General features: G+C 47.2%; 1 protein-coding gene across 1 annotated transcript in view; it reads left to right on the forward strand.

Annotated features, from left to right (window-relative positions):
* The window catches only part of SLC6A7 (solute carrier family 6 member 7), a 115,052-nt gene that overhangs the window by 14,847 nt on the left and 82,692 nt on the right, over positions 1–17,513 (forward strand). The gene's annotated exons all lie outside the window — the stretch shown is intronic.

Raw genomic sequence — 17,513 nt, forward strand, 5'->3', positions numbered from 1 at the left:
AACAACAGGGAAAGGACAAACACCACAAACAATCCAAAAAGGGAGACAACAAACAGGAGAGAACCGGAGATCCGACAGCACCAGTCCCAACAGCTCCACAGCAACTCCCACTTCACCAGAGGTCAGAATAGAAGATCTGGAAAGAAGTCCTACGGTATATCTGGCAACAAGGGAAGCAGAAAAGGAGAATATATAGTAGCTGGCAGTGGCTGACAGAGAACAGCTGAAAGGGAAAGCTACAGATTCCTAAATGGGACAAAAGAGATCGCAAACCTAAGCAGGAAAACCTGGACCGGAATACATTCCCAGCACTAGGTCATGGAGAGATCTCTTGAGCAACTGAGCGAGTAGCCACCCGCTGTGAACTTCTCACCCTAGGCACAACAGGGTCAGCGATAGGTTGTGACACCCTCGTGACAGTGACCTCCCAACTCTCCCCCGATAACAGATGTGCTCAATCCTTTTGTTGGTTCTATAGCTATTGAAGATGGGCCCACTCTTAACTCTCTCAATAGCATAGAGCTTCCATTCCTCCTAGCAAACCACATGACATTTTACCTCTGTGCTAACTCTGTTACTATGAGTATTATAGTAGTTTGATGAGGGAATAAACAGACAGATCAATAGATAGATAGACAGATAGATAGAACAGCAAAATGTGAGCAGCACAGAAGAAACAAATTTGGTGTGCAGATGCAAGCGGTATGATTGAAACACCCACCTGTAATATAAACATAAATTCACTGGACCACTCCTGAAGTGCTACCAGCTTTTTGTTTTTCTAGACAGAAAGAGATAAATAAAGATAGATAGATAGATAAACAGAGAGATAGATAGATAGATGGATAGACAGATAGATAGACTTGCTTATTCTAGACCTAGGCCTAGAAAATAAACTTAAAGGAGTTCTGCAATTTGTTTAAACTGATTATCCTCTGGATAGATCATCAGCATCTGATCAGCGGGGGTCCGACGCCCGGGACCCCGCCGATCAGCTGTTTGAGAAGGCAGCAGCCTTCTCACTGTTTACCGCAGGCCCAGTGACGTCACGACTAGTATCAACTGGCATGGGCGCAACTAAGCTCCATTCAAGTGAACAGAGCTTAGCCGCGCCCAGGACAGTTGATACTAGTCGTGATGTCACTGGGCTTGCGGTAAACAGTGAGAAGACCGCGGTGCTCCTGGAGAGCCACTGCCTTCTCAAACAGAGGATCGGCGGGGGCCACTTGGGACGAAGTGGATGACCGAGTCAACCATTCAAGAACTGCTGGGTTGCTGGTCAAGACACGACCGCTAGATGACACTGGGACCTCAGGCCTCTCGCTGTGACTCCTGCTGCCACGCCCCCTTACTCTGCTGTGACCTGTGCCTGCACCAGAAACATTAAGGCCTCTGCCATTCCCCTGTGCAGGGCCTGGCACTTCTCTGTCTGACATACTGTTAGATCAAATACATAAATAAATAAAAAGGAAATCTAAACACCCCAAAAAACTGTCATTTTCTTACTTCACCACACAATTGCTAATAAGCCCTTTTTTCCCCACTAATAGACACCAAAGAAGGCTTTAGAAAATATAACTGCACTGCTGAACGGCAAATAGGCCCTTACTTTTTTCCAATTATACACTAGATCATCCATGGTGCCACACCAACACTTTGACAAAAGAGACCGGTTTCTTCTGGCTACCCGCCTTAGCCACTATTCTGATGCTGCCACCCACCTGATGCCACACATCTGATGCCAAGTACTCCTTCTTTCACCCACCATCTTCATCTGGTACTAGTATTGCCACCAACCTCCCCCACTCTGTCACCGGATCACTCTGTGGTCTCCTGATGCTGCTACCACCTCCACACTATGTCATGTTGCCACTCTGTGGTCTTCTGATGCTTCTGCCACCTCCACACTATGTCACCTTCCCACTCTGTGGTCTCCTGAAGCTTCAGCCACCTCCACACTATGCCACCTTGCCACTCTGTGGTCTCCTGATGCTGCTTTCACCTTCTCACTATGTCATCTTGCCACTCTGGGGTCTCCTGATGCTGCTGCTACCTCAACACTATGTCACCTTGCCACTCTGTGGCCTCCTGTTGCTGCTGCCCATATACACTCTGTCATTGTGCCACTCTGTGGCCTCCTGATGCTGCTGTCTCCTCCACACTGTCATTGTGCCACCCTGTGGCTTACTCCTCATGCTGTTGCTACCACCACCTCCACACTCTGTCATTGTGCCACTCTGTGGCCTCCTGATGCTGATGCTGCAACCTCCACACTCTCATTGTGACCCTCTGTGGCCTTCTCCTGATGCTGTTGCCACCTCCACACTGTCATTGTGCCACTCTGTGGACTTCTCATGCTGCTCCCACCCTCCCCACTTCATGACTGGGCCACTATTTTGCCTTCATAATTTATTTGACCTTTCTCCTGATCTGTCAGAAGGAAGGAAAAATAAGACGCACAGCGGATCCTGTGTATGTAACAGATGTAAGGCCTGCATGACATGGTCCCTATTTTGCATCAGAATTGGCTCATGGTTTTGTAGCCAAAAGCAGGAGTTGGTACACAACACAGAAGACATGCAAATATTCCATTCACGTGTCATCTCTGTTTTGGACTACTGACGAAATGCTGACCGAGTGAAGGCAGATGCTCCACAGATAGGATCCATTTTTTTGGGGGTTATTGTTCTGACAGGTCAGATGAAGGGAAAAATAATCAGCCACGTCAGCACAAACTTACTGCTGACACCCACTCCACTCTGTCGGGGGGGGGGGGGGGGGGAGCTCTACTTGTATAAGCGTTTAATATAACAGGTTCTGTAGATATCTATCAGCTGAAAACGGTGTACACATTACACATTAACCTGTAAGGCTGAGTTCACACTTAAGTCATTTGGTCAGTTTTGGCCCCATAACTGCACAAATAAGTGAGGTGTGCAGTGATTCTAAGAGCGACGCCTGTCATCTGCATGTCAAATGGACTCACATTATTATTTCACTACCATAGCAATCTGCCTATGTGTGTAACTGCAAGGCACGGTGTTCTACACCACTATAAAGGCTCTCTACAGCCAGGATATAGCTGCTTTTTAATGCGATTTGCCACAAAGAAATTCAGATCAAACCAATTTTTTTTTTTTTTATTTGGCGAACCGGCCGAATCGAATTTTTTTGAAATTCTCTTATCTCTACCTATAACTGTAATGCCGCCGACGCGACGGCCTTTGCCTTGCCTGCTGCGGTCCTTGCGTTCCACCGTGGAACGCGGAAGATGCACCAGCTCCAGCTTGTGACGCGGCGACTGCGTTCCACGGTGGAACGCGGAAGTCATCCGGACCAATCAGAAGGTCCTCTTGTACTTCCTGGTTCTGATTTAAAGGGGCTGGTGAGGCGGCATGGCGTGCTGTGATTGTAGTCAGTTCGCCTGCTGCCTCACCACCTATGTACAGGACACCTGGGAACCGATCCTTGCACCACCAAACCCGCTCCGGCTACCACGCTATCATCTGCGGAACGGATCCGCACCACCACCGGACCCGCTCCAGCTACCACGCTATCATCTGCGGAACGGATCCGCACCACCGGACCCGCTCCAGCTACCACGCTATCATCTGCGGCACGGATCCGCAACACCACCGGACCCGCTCCAGCTACCACCTGAGGAACGGTTCCGCTCCACCACCAGACCCGCTCCAGCTACCCCGCTGCAATCCGGAGGACGGATCCGCTCAATACTCCAATCCTTCTCACCTCCGCAATACCATCTAGGAGACGGACCCACTCTGCCCTGAAGCTACAGTCCGCAGCGGAGTCTCCACCATCGCAAGGCCGCTGCCAACCGCAAGTACCCTCTCTGTCAGAGAGCACGTCTCCTTACATACATAGGCTAAGATAACGGTGTAGGTTTCCTGCTGAGTGGCCTCTATTAACCCCGCGACACCTACCGCACACTAGTATACTAACCCCAACCCGCAGTCTATGAAGCAATAGTACTGTGCCGACCAGAGTTGTTTCCTTTTGACCACGTGATGGTAGAATCTCAAACTCGCCGTTAAGGTTGTGAGTGACGCCTGAGATTCATATCTGATTGGTCCTAATTAACTCCGCGGTTGAGATCCACTGTTGAAAAATTGTAGGCGTGACAGTATCACAGCACCCCATAAAAATGGATCCAGCGGAACTCGCTAGACATATGGTTTCCTTGTCCCAAAGAGTCGAGACCCTGTCTGCCTCCATGCAGGACCTGCAGCTGGAGAACCAGAGATTGCGTGCTTTGGTTGCCCAAAACACAGGTGCTGCACCTCCCAGAGAGGGACCTGAACCTAAGGTCTGTGCCCCCGAACCCTTCTCCGGGGATAGGAAACTATTCCGTCAGTTCATAAGTTCGTGCAGACTCATGTTTGATCTGCGGCCACGCACTTATTACAACGACCGTATAAAGGTTCTCACACTCATTTCCTACCTAAAAGGGGAACCCCGAGCCTGGGCCGAGACCTACTTTGATGAAGAGGATGAGGTCCTAGATTCCTTTCCCAGATTCATGGAGGCCATGGCACTCCTCTATGATGACTCCAGTAAACAATTGACCGCAGAGACTGCCATCAGAGCACTTAAACAAGGCCGCCGACCAGTCGAAGATTATATAGCCGAGTTTAAACGGTGGGCCAGGGAAACTGAGTGGAATAACCTCAGTCTCCGCAACCAATTCCGCCTCGGCCTTTCGGAGGCCTTGAAGGATGAGATTGCCCGTGATGAGTTACCTCCCACCTTGGACGACCTAATCCAACGCTCTGTTACAATTGACCGCCGTCTCCGCGAACGGAGAGCTGAGAGAGTCTTTTCCCCTACACCAGCTGTAAGAGGAGCCAGATCTTCCCCTAAAGAGGAGCCAATGGAGCTAGGAACCTTGCGAGGACCCCTCACGACGGCTGAAAAAGCCAGGAGACGCACTCTGAACCTATGTCTCTACTGTGCCTCCCCTGACCACGTAGTAGACGACTGCCCGGCGGTTAAAAAGAAGACAGAAGGTAGGGAGATACATATCTGCAAACTGACACATAGTCTCTGCCACCGCAATTCTTACATATATATTTCTCTCAGCCTACAGTGGGATACCGAGAGGATCACCATCAAGGCCATGATAGACACCGGAGCCTGTGGCAACTTTATAGATTCACATCTGGTTAAGTCCAATAAAATACCCCACACCTTGAAGCAGAACCCGGTCTCAGTTACTTTTTTAGATGGGTCCACATCCCCATCAGGACCAATCTCTCACCACACCCAACCACTGCTCGTGGCCTGTGGAGAGGGTCACACCGAGCACCTTATGTTTGATGTTATTTCCTCTCCCATGTTCCCTGTAGTTTTGGGGCTTCCCTGGATCCGGCTTCACCAACCTTCTCTCCTCTGGCCTAAAGGAGAGGTGCAGTTGGATTCCCACTACTGTACCTCCACTTGTTATCCAAACACTGCCCTCATGCAGGTCGCTCCCACGGGGCTACCTCCTCATCTCGCTGAATTTGAAGACGTTTTCAGCCAATCTGGTGCAGCCACACTTCCCCCACATAGACCCTATGACTGCCCTATTGACCTCATTCCCGGCAGTCCTCTTCCTACGGGCCGCATTTATCCACTCTCCCAACCAGAATTAGTCCACCTGAAGGCTTACTTAGACGAAAACTTAAAAAAGGGTTTCATTAGGCCCTCAACCTCACCTGCTAGCGCAGGGATGTTCTTTGTGAAAAACAAGGATGGCGGATTAAGGCCAATAATTGACTACAGAGGTCTCAACAAAATTACCATAAAAAACCGCTACCCTCTTCCACTCATCCCCGAACTGATCGAGAGGTTACAATCATCCCGTATTTTCACCAAACTGGACCTCAGAAGCGCCTATAACTTAATCAGGATCCGGGAAGGTGATGAGTGGAAGACGGCATTCAGAACCAGATACGGACTGTTCGAGTACAGAGTAATGCCTTTCGGACTGTGCAATGCGCCGGCAACGTTCCAGCATTTCGTTAACGATATTTTTCGAGATCTGCTGGACGTCTGCGTAGTAGTCTATCTGGATGACATTCTGGTGTACTCGGACAGTCCTACCGACCACAGAAGGCACCTAAGATGGGTGCTGTCTCGTCTTCGGGTCCACTCCCTTTTCGCTAAATTAGAGAAGTGTATCTTCGAAAAACCTTCCATTTCCTTCCTGGGATATCACATCTCCCCCCAGGGGATTCAAATGGATCAGTCCAAAGTGGAATGCATCCTGGCCTGGCCTGTGCCCCACACACGCAAGGCACTCCGATTCCTAGGCTTTTCCAACTATTACCGGAAATTCATAAAAAATTTCTCAGAGATAGTAAAACCATTGACAAAACTAACCAGTACTACAATTCCCTATACATGGTCCCCCGACGCCCAAAAGGCCTTCGAAGTACTCAAACAAAGGTATACCTCAGCTCCCATACTCCAATTGCCCAACCCCGATTTCCATTTTGTTCTAGAGGTGGATGCTTCCCACCTCGCCATTGGAGCAGTTCTATCGCAACAACCGTCCCTTTCTGAACCCTTGCACCCAGTTGCATACTACTCCCGAACTCTTAACACTGCTGAGAAAAATTACCCCATAGGGGAAAAAGAGCTGTTAGCCATTAAGGATGCCTTAGGCAACTGGAGACATCTTTTGGAAGGAACCAAACATCCCATCATGATCTACACTGACCACCGCAATTTACAGTTCCTCAAAACTTGTAAAACCATGTCGGCAAGACAAGTACGGTGGAGCCTTTTCTTTGATCGTTTTGACTTCCATATATCTTACAGACCAGGTTCCAAAAACACAAAGGCTGACTCCCTCTCCAGGTTATACGAGGAGAGTACTGACACAGAACCTCCTTCCTTACTACTTCCGGCAAACCGGTTCGTGGGTCTCGCCACGAAATTCAAGGAGCTCTTAAAACATACTCCCTCTGAAGGGGACCCTCCTGCTCCTCCGGGGTTGACAACAACCGATGGATTCCTTTTCAAAAATGACAAACTTTACGTTCCTCCCAGAATGCAACCTTCTGTCATTCAACTCATGCATGACACACCTCTAGCGGGCCACCCAGGCATCACCAAAACCTTGGAGCTTCTACGCAGAAAATTCTGGTGGCCAGACATGACCAAATCCATCCACGAATATGTCTCCACCTGCGATGTCTGCGCCTCTACCAAAACCGACAGAAAGCCTCCCTATGGGTTACTGATGTCACTGGAAACACCCACCAGACCTTGGCAGGTGGTATCTGTCGATTTTATAGTCGACCTCCCTCGCTCAGAGGGTTGTAACACCATCATGGTTACTGTCGACCTATTAACCAAAATGGCTCACTTCTCCCCGCTTAAAAAATTACCATCATCAAAAGAAACCGCCCAAACTTTCCTCAGTCAAGTCCTTCGATTGCACGGGTTACCTTCCACAATTATTTCCGACAGGGGCAGTCAGTTTATATCAAAATTTTGGAAGGCACTTTGCACAGCCCTCCAAATTGATCACAGAATGTCGACCGCATACCACCCGCAAACTAACGGCCAAACAGAGCGTGTAAACCAGTGTCTAGAACAATACATTCGATGCTATTGCAGTCATCTCCAAGATGACTGGTTCGAGCTACTGCCTCTGGCCGAGTTTGCATACAACAATTCAATGAACTCCTCCACTCAATACTCCCCCTTCTATGCAAACTACGGTTTCCACCCCACCAACCTGCCTCCTGATTACTTACCCGGGAACGTTCCTGCAGTTCAGGACTATCTCGAATGTCTAAGAGAGACTTCCCTTACACTACAAGATAACCTAAAGACCGCAAAGGAGCGACAAAAAAGACATTATGATACTCGACACTCTAATCCCCCCGCATACTGTGTGGGAGACATGGTGTGGTTGTCGACGAGAAATCTCCGCCTTAACGTACCCGCTAGGAAACTCGGTCGCCAGTACATCGGCCCATTTCCCATCGAGAGAGTCCTGAATCAAAATGCGGTTCGCCTAACTCTTCCTCCCGACTGGAAAATCCATCCCTCCTTCCATGTGTCCTTGCTTAAACCGTACAAACCTAACCGACTCCCCCTTAGAGCCTTCCCCCCTGGCCCCCCAATTCAGGTCCAGGGTGAGGTTGAGTACGAAGTCGACAAAATACTCGACTCCCGTAAAAGGGGATTATCTATACAGTATCTCATAAGATGGAAGGGTTATACTCCTGCGGATGATTCTTGGGAAGACTCGCGGGACGTACATGCTCCTAGATTGACCCGTTTGTTCCATCGTAGGTATCCTGATCGGCCTACTCCCAGGGAGAACTCCGGAGGCGTTCCTTTGGGGGGGGGATACTGTAATGCCGCCGACGCGACGGCCTTTGCCTTGCCTGCTGCGGTCCTTGCGTTCCACCGTGGAACGCGGAAGATGCACCAGCTCCAGCTTGTGACGCGGCGACTGCGTTCCACGGTGGAACGCGGAAGTCATCCGGACCAATCAGAAGGTCCTCTTGTACTTCCTGGTTCTGATTTAAAGGGGCTGGTGAGGCGGCATGGCGTGCTGTGATTGTAGTCAGTTCGCCTGCTGCCTCACCACCTATGTACAGGACACCTGGGAACCGATCCTTGCACCACCAAACCCGCTCCGGCTACCACGCTATCATCTGCGGAACGGATCCGCACCACCACCGGACCCGCTCCAGCTACCACGCTATCATCTGCGGAACGGATCCGCACCACCACCGGACCCGCTCCAGCTACCACGCTATCATCTGCGGCACGGATCCGCAACACCACCGGACCCGCTCCAGCTACCACCTGAGGAACGGTTCCGCTCCACCACCAGACCCGCTCCAGCTACCCCGCTGCAATCCGGAGGACGGATCCGCTCAATACTCCAATCCTTCTCACCTCCGCAATACCATCTAGGAGACGGACCCACTCTGCCCTGAAGCTACAGTCCGCAGCGGAGTCTCCACCATCGCAAGGCCGCTGCCAACCGCAAGTACCCTCTCTGTCAGAGAGCACGTCTCCTTACATACATAGGCTAAGATAACGGTGTAGGTTTCCTGCTGAGTGGCCTCTATTAACCCCGCGACACCTACCGCACACTAGTATACTAACCCCAACCCGCAGTCTATGAAGCAATAGTACTGTGCCGACCAGAGTTGTTTCCTTTTGACCACGTGATGGTAGAATCTCAAACTCGCCGTTAAGGTTGTGAGTGACGCCTGAGATTCATATCTGATTGGTCCTAATTAACTCCGCGGTTGAGATCCACTGTTGAAAAATTGTAGGCGTGACAATAACGGAGCAGAAGATCAGAAAGGCTGAATGCTGATGTGAACTCAGCCTAAAGGCATCATGTAGAAAGTCAAAGACCCTTCTCAGGACTCTTTGACTGTCTTATCGTCTTGTCAGTCTTCTTACAGCAGCAAACCCCAAGAGAACCCGCTCATATCTGTACCTCTCAGTCATATATAGCATAGCTATAGGTGTGTCTTACACATGTAAGGGTTTTTTCCTCTTAAAATATGGAATGGAAGACTTGAAATATAGGCCCAGACATACCCTTACAGAACATCTGCCGTCCTCGTGTACCAATATACATTCTATGTCAGCAGTGTGGATTTAACTCTACATCAATTGCAAGTTATTTTATACTACATTTTATTTAATACTCTAAAAAAGCCTGACTTGAATCTGACTATTGAGCCAAATTCCTAGATAGATAGATATGAGATAGATAGATAGATAGATATGAGATAGATAGATAGATAGATAGATATGAGATAGATAGATAGATAGATAGATAGATAGATAGATAGATAGAAAGCAGAATAGATAGATAATAGATAGATAAATAAATATATATGAGATAGATAGATTTGAGATAGATAGATTGATACATAGCTACATAGATAATAGATAGATAGATAGATAGATAGATAGATAGATAGATATGTAGATATGGGACAGATTAGACAGATACATAATAGATAGAGAGATAGATTGATTGATTGATTGATTGATACATAGGTAATAGATAGATAAGAGATATATAGATAGATAGATATAAGATGATAGATATGAGATGAAAGATAAATAGAAAATAGATAGAATAGATAGATATAAGATAGATAGATAATAGATATGTAGATATGTGACAGATTAGACAGATACATAATAGATAGATAGATAGATATAAGATGATAGATATGAGATGAAAGATAAATAGATAATAGATAGAATAGATAGATATGAGATAGATAGATAATAGATATGTAGATATGGGAAAGATTAGACATATACATAATAGATAGATAGATTGATTGATTGATACATAGATAATAGATAGATAAGAGATAGATAGATAGATAGATAGATAGATAGAAAGATAGATAGATATAAGATGATAGATATGAGATGAAAGATAAATAGATAGATAATAGATAGAATAGATAGATATGAGATAGATAGATAATAGATAGAATAGATGGATAGATAGATGTGCATCTTAGCAGTAAAACAACTTATATAGAACATCTTTGCATTGCAATATGGTAGCAGACTGTATATATAAATACACCCTCACACATGCACATGTGTTAGATCAGCTGTTTTAGTATGTCTCCATGGAAACAAAGCAGTAGACGGCACAGTTGTAGAACAACTTGCTGGTAAAAGGGCAGCCCAGCAATCTGTGAGAGGAAATAAATGACAGAAATTTTCACTTTAGAATTGCTAGCACTATCTGCTCTATTCACAGGAAATATGAAATAAAATTCTCAATCCAATTCTATCTGAAGGGGAAAAAACTGTGTCTCTATCTGTCCATCTGATGTCTATCATCTATCTGTCTGTCTATTTGTCTATATCTGGGCTCAACTCCAGTAGGACTATCATCAACAGCACTTAAAGGGGTTCTCTGGGAATTAAGAAAATGAAAATCCTTAAATTTTACTTTATTATAGAAGTATCCCAAAATACCTTTTATTAGTTATAATGTCTTGTTTTGTCTAGGGAGCAATCATCAGGGGAAATAAAATGGCTGCCGTCCTATTAGTACACCAAACCTGTCCTAATCACACAGGAGGACAAGTTACTTCACATCACTGAGGTAATGAGCTGCCTCATCCTCCTCTCTGCTCTGCTTGTCAGGGATTATGATCCTGAACATAGTAAAAAGATCTTCAGATTAATCTCTGTAGGAATGGAGCCAGGGAGGACGGACAGGACAGACTGTGGTAATGTGTTGCTGTGGTAATGGAGACTGCATACAAGTGCTGCTGCTCATTAACCACACTCCACCCTCCTCTCTGTACTTTATGTCTCCTTATGTTCTACATTCCTACAGAGATTCAGCTTAAGATCATATTAAACTTTTTTCAGGATTGTAACGGATCTCCTAGCACCCCGACCGGGTACCTCCGTCGATAGATGCTCCTAGTGCTTCCCGAGGTCTCCAAGCACTCCACTTGACACTGTAAGCGCTGCAGACCCCACGAACCACCGAAGCTTGGTTAAGGCCTCACCGTCTCCTACCCACCCTGGACCTACGACAAGGCTCCAGGCTCCAGTGGGTGAACCTCTCCTACAGCCAGAGAGCAGGAACAGCTCTTACAAGAGCTAGTAGTTATGCCAGGGGAGTATAACAAATCTTCAGCGTATAGCAATCCCCAGTGTTGATCAGTTACCCAAACACCAGCCTCAACATGATGAAGGATAAAACAGGCACTCTTTATTGAGGGCTACCCGCCCGCATTTATGCAGGTCCCCAACTGGTGGACACTCCCCTAGGGGACCAGATGAAAGACTGTGACACAGGACAGATATGCAGCAATTCAGGATACACAGACACAATACATCCCCACAATGCATCATGGTTTCCTCCTCTCTGCCCTGGAGACACCCTAGGAGTAATTCAATTATCTCTCAGGACAAAGGGAAATCGCCAATACACATGTGGGGACAACAGGACAGAAATCACCATTTAAACATACAATGTCACAACCCTTACAGTAAACACAGACAATTAACATATCCCCAGATAGCTCAAGTCTGAGTGCATATTATTAGGTGAATGGCACTCAGACTACACGAATACAATAAAATTAGCTATCTGGGTACCCTCACATAACATACAATACAATTCCAAAGACAGATTTAAGCTGTGAGGCCGGTCTGTCTTCTCCTTTAAAGTTAGTATGGGCCATAATCCTGAGGCAAGAGGCTGGTAGCCAGGCCCCTCCAAAACCCAGTGGCGAGGTAGGTTTCACCACACATCTCCCCCTCCCAGGGAAGACTAACCAAATACCTGACCTCATGCCGGTCGGTATCTGAGTTAGTCTGGCAGTCCACCCACAACCCAATACTGGACCTGTTGAATTTTGGGGCCTGGCTCTTTATGTCCCCAGCTGTTGACGGGGCATCTGCTACTTCTTGCTTCCTTGTTGCTCTCTAGCTTTGAGCTGTAGGTACTTGGTGGGCAGAGGCCGACTGCGCTCTGCCCCGATGCCAGCTCTTCTGCTGGGGTAGCCTGTGGGAAGTCCGGCTCTGGAGAAGAGGATAGGGGAGGGCAGAGGCCGACTGCGCTCTGCCCAGATGCCAGTGCTTCCGCTGGGGTAGCCTGTGGAAAGTCAGCATCTGGAGAAGAGGACAGGGGAGGGCAGTGGCCAACTGTGTTCTGCCCAGATGCCAGTTCTTACGATGGGGAAGCCGGTGTGGAGTAAGCCTCTCGAGAAGAGGATAGAGGAGGGCAGAGGACAACTATGCTCTGCCCAAATGCCAGCTCTTCCGCTGGGGTAGCCTGTGGGATGTCCGGCTCTGGAGAAGGGCATAGGGGAGGGCAGAGGCCAACTGTGTTCTGCCCCGATGCCAGCTCTTCCGCTGGGGAAGCCTGTGTGGAGTCAGCCTCTGGAGAAGAGGATAGAGGAGAACAGAGGCCAACTGCGCTCTTCCCAGATGCCAGCTCTTCCGCTGGGATGGGGTCAGGGAATCCTACCCCCAGGACCTTGTTGCGGATCAGCTGTGGAGAGGAGGGATCGCTTACCTCCTCCTCCTCCTGGCATTCCTGCGGGGTCGGTGGGAACTCTGTACCGGCCGTCCAGCATCCCGGTAGGCCTGGTGCAGAGACTGAGGTCCCATCTGCATCATTGGAGTTAGGGGTGCTGTCCCCCTGTGGTTGGGGAGAGAGACCGGTTGTCTCCTTTCCCTTCAAAGTACACTGCCGCTGGGGAGCAGGACCAACTGTCCCTACCCCCTGAAACTCCGTCTGCCATTGGGGATTTGGGCCGACTGCCCAGCATCTCTGTAGGGCCAGTGGAGAGACCTCGGTCCCATCTCCACCTGCCATATGAGGTTCCCCCAGGACCAGTCTATGAGGTCCCCTACCTGTGTAGCTGGTACTGAAGCAGGGGATACTTCAGTCGGGTCCTCCCAGTAAACCTCCACAATATCCTCCCAGCTGAAGGGCTCTGGACCTGGGTCTCGCTGAGCCCTCTCAATGGAGTGGAAGAGATCTCTGTAGTCCTGCTCCAGTTCCTACTCTAGGGTTGCTAGGTGAGCCAGGTCTTTCTCTACCTCGTGGGGGTCATCCCAATCCTGTCTAGCCTCCCTCTCGTAGAAGATGTTCTGAAGTCTGGACTGTGCAGGGCTCCCGAAGTCAGGCTCTGCAAAGGACTCCCATAACAAGCCAGGACCATAAAACTCCTCTCCCTCTGGCTTGTCATGCTCAGCTGTCCAGGGTATATACTGTGCCATATACCACCAGAGCGCCAGGTAGGCCTCCTCCAAACATAGCTCCTGCCATAATCGGTGCTCTAGTTCCTTCACCCATTCCTCCAGGGGCTGCTCTTCCAGGAAGGGCATCCACAGGGCCACTTGCTTCTGCAATCGCTGCTCTACACTGGGGAGACTCTCACCTCGCTGGTATTGTACATTACCCAGGGCCTGGCACCAGATGTCTTTCCTTAATGCATCCTGGCCATCCAGGTCTTCCTCATCGTAGTGGAACGCTGTTTGAAGACTAGCCGATTCCATCCTGCTGTAGCCAGGGGCGCTGTACGGATACTAGGGTTGCCCTCAATAAACTCCACGAACGGTGTCTCCGAGCTGCTTCTCCTCACACTAGGATGCCATCCCACTGCTTGCCGCCAAATATAACGGATCTCCTAGCACCCCGACCGGGTACCTCCGTCGTTAGATGCTCCTAGTGCTTCCCGAGGTCTCCAAGCACTCCACTTGACACCGGAAGCGCTGCAGACCCCACTAACCGCCAAAGCTTGGTTGAGGCCTCACCGTCTCCTACCCACCCTGGACCTACGACAAGGCTCCAGGCTCCAGTGGGTGAACCTCTCCTACAGCCAGGGAGCAGGAGCAGCTCTTACAAGAGCTAGTAGTTATGCCAGGGGAGTATAACAAATCTTCAGCGTATAGCAATCCCCCAGTGTTGATCAGTTACCCAAACACCAGCCTCAACATGATGAAGGATAAAACAGGCACTCTTTATTGACGGCTACCAGCCCGTATTTATGCAGGTCCCCATCTTGTGGACACTCCCCTAGGGGACCAGATGGAAGACTGTGACACAGAACAGATATGCAGCAATTCAGGATACACAGACACAATACATCCCCACAATGCATCATGGTTTCCTCCTCTCTGCCCTGGAGACACCCTAGGAGTAATTCAATTATCTCTCAGGAAAAAGGGAAATCGCCAATACACACGTGGGGACAACAGGACAGAAATCACCATTTAAACATACAATGTCACAACCCTTACAGTAAACACAGACATTTAACATATCCCCAGATAGCTCAAGTCTGAGTGCATATTATTAGGTGAATGGCACTCAGACTACACGAATACAATAAAATTAGCTATCTGGGTACCCTCACATAACATAAAATACAATTCCAAAGACAGATTTAAGCTGTGCGGCCGGTCTGTCTTCTCCTTTAAAGTTAGTATGGGCCATAATCCTGAGGCAAGAGGCTGGTAGCCAGGCCCCTCCAAAACCCAGTGGCGAGGTTGGTTTTGCCACAAGGATCATAATCTCTGACAAGCAGCTCTTTACCTCAGTGTTGTGAAGTAACTTGTCCTCCTGTAGGATTAGGCCAGGTTCTATCTGTACTTGGACGGTGACCATTTTATTTCCCCCTGATGATTGCTTCATTACAAAACTCACCATTATAACTGCTGAAAGGTATTTGGGAATATATTTTATAATAAAGTAATATTTAAGTATTTTTAGTAATTTTATTTTCTTAATTCCCGGATAACCCCTTTAAGTTCAGAACCTGAAAATCATATGATTATTTTAGTCCTCAGTTCTTGTCATGTGTCTTTATGCTAGCTGGCTGGCAAAACTCACACAATAATGTCACTGTACAGGATAACATACAAAGTGATGGAATAATGCACACAGTGATGTCAGAACATATTGATACCATGAAATAGAGAAGAGAGGGTGCTCCCCTAGTGCATAATCGCCAGGGTAAGAAAGGACCCACAAATTAGAAGGGTTTACCATAGTAAGTAGAAGAAGGGTGCTCAAGAGAGCGCTTCACAAAAGGGACTGTTTATTGAGTAGTAAAGCTAAAAATTGCATATAAAATAATAAAAACTGGACATAAAAACTAAGAAATAGATGAGAGGAAATGTTGATCAGCTCATAAGATGTTTTGGCAGCGAGCCGCCACCTTTCTCAGATAAGCTTATGTGTGGAAGGTGGCGGCCCACTATCAAAACGCATTATGAGAGGATCAACATTTCCCCCTTTTCTATTTCTTAGTTTTTATGTCCAGTTTTTATTATTTTATATGTAATTTTAAGGCTACTTTCACACTTGCGTTCAGAGCGGATCCGTCTGGTGTCTGCACAGACGGATCCGCTCCTATAATGCAGACGTTGGGATCCGTTCAGTACGGATCCGTCTGCATTATATTTTAGAAAAAATTCTGAGTGTGAAAGTTACTCAGACGGATCCGTCCAGACTTTACATTGAAAGTGAATGGGGGACGGATCCGTTTGAAATTGAGCCATATTGTGTCAACTTCAAACGGATCCGTCCCCATTGACTTACATTGCAAGTCTGGACGGCTCCGTTTGGCTCCACACGGCCAGGCAGACACCCGAACGCTGCAAGCAGCATTCGGGTGTCCGCCTGCTGAGCGGAGCGGAGGACAAACGGTGCCAGACTGATGCATTCTGAGCGGATCCGCATCCACTCAGAATGCATTGGGCCCGTACGGATGCGTTCAGGGCCACTTGTGGGAGCCTTCAAACGGAACTCACAAGCGGAGCCCCGAACGCTAGTGTGAAAGTAGCCTTAGCTTTACTATTCAATAAACAGTCTATTTTGTGCAGCACCCACTTGAGAATCCTTCTTCTACTGACGTAAGCAACATATTGATACTGGTCACATTGATGAAACTACAGAAAAAATTCACTGGTTAAAGTTGCAGTTTATGAAATATAAAAAATATATATAAATACAGTGATGTCATAGTCTTGGGATAATGATTACAGTGATGTTATGATGTCATAGTATTTGGATAATAGATACAGTGATGTCATAGTCTTGGGATAAAGGATACAGTGATGTCACAGTCTTGGGATAATGATTACAGTGATGTTATGATGTCATAGTATTTGAATAATGGATACAGTGATGTCATAGTCTTTGGATAATAGATACAGTGATGTCATAGTCTTGGGATAAAGGATACAGTGATGTCATATTTTAGGAATAATGACTACAGTGATGTTATCATGTCATAGTCTTTGAGTAATGGATACAGCGATGCCATAGTCTTTGGAAAATAGATACAGTGATGTAATAGTCTTCGGATAATGGATACAGTGATGTCTTTGAATAATGGAACCATCAATGCCATAGTCTTTGGATAATGGATACAGTGATGTCATAGTCCTGGGGTAATGGATACAGTGATGTCATAGTCTTGGGATAATGGATACAGTCATGTCAGTCTTGGGATAATGGATACAGTCATGTCTTGGGATAATGGATACAGCGAAGTCATAGCCTTGGTATAATGGATACAGTGATGTCAGAGTCTTGGCATATATGATACAGTGATGTCATAGTATTGGTATAATGGGTACAGTGATGTCATAGTCTTGGTATAATGGATACAGTGATGTCAGAGTCTTGGCATATATGATACAGTGATGTCATAGTATTGGTATAATGGGTACAGTGATGTCATAGTCTTGGTATAATGGATATAGTGCTGTCAAAATAATGCCTATACTGATGTCAAAGTACACGGATAATGTACATAGTGATATATCAGTAATTTATCATCTTTTATAATAGATTCAGCTACAATTACTCTTCTGTCTTCACTTTTTTGTATAATTGGAATTGCTTTTGTCACAATCTCTACAGTATGAATATGTAATATCACCACATGATGCTCAATAACCCTGACATTGGAAAATGTGTTACTTCTATAGTTTATTTATAT

The sequence above is a fragment of the Bufo gargarizans genome, chromosome 2, assembly GCF_014858855.1.
Source record: "Bufo gargarizans isolate SCDJY-AF-19 chromosome 2, ASM1485885v1, whole genome shotgun sequence".
In the NCBI taxonomy this organism is placed as follows: Eukaryota; Metazoa; Chordata; class Amphibia; order Anura; family Bufonidae; genus Bufo; species Bufo gargarizans.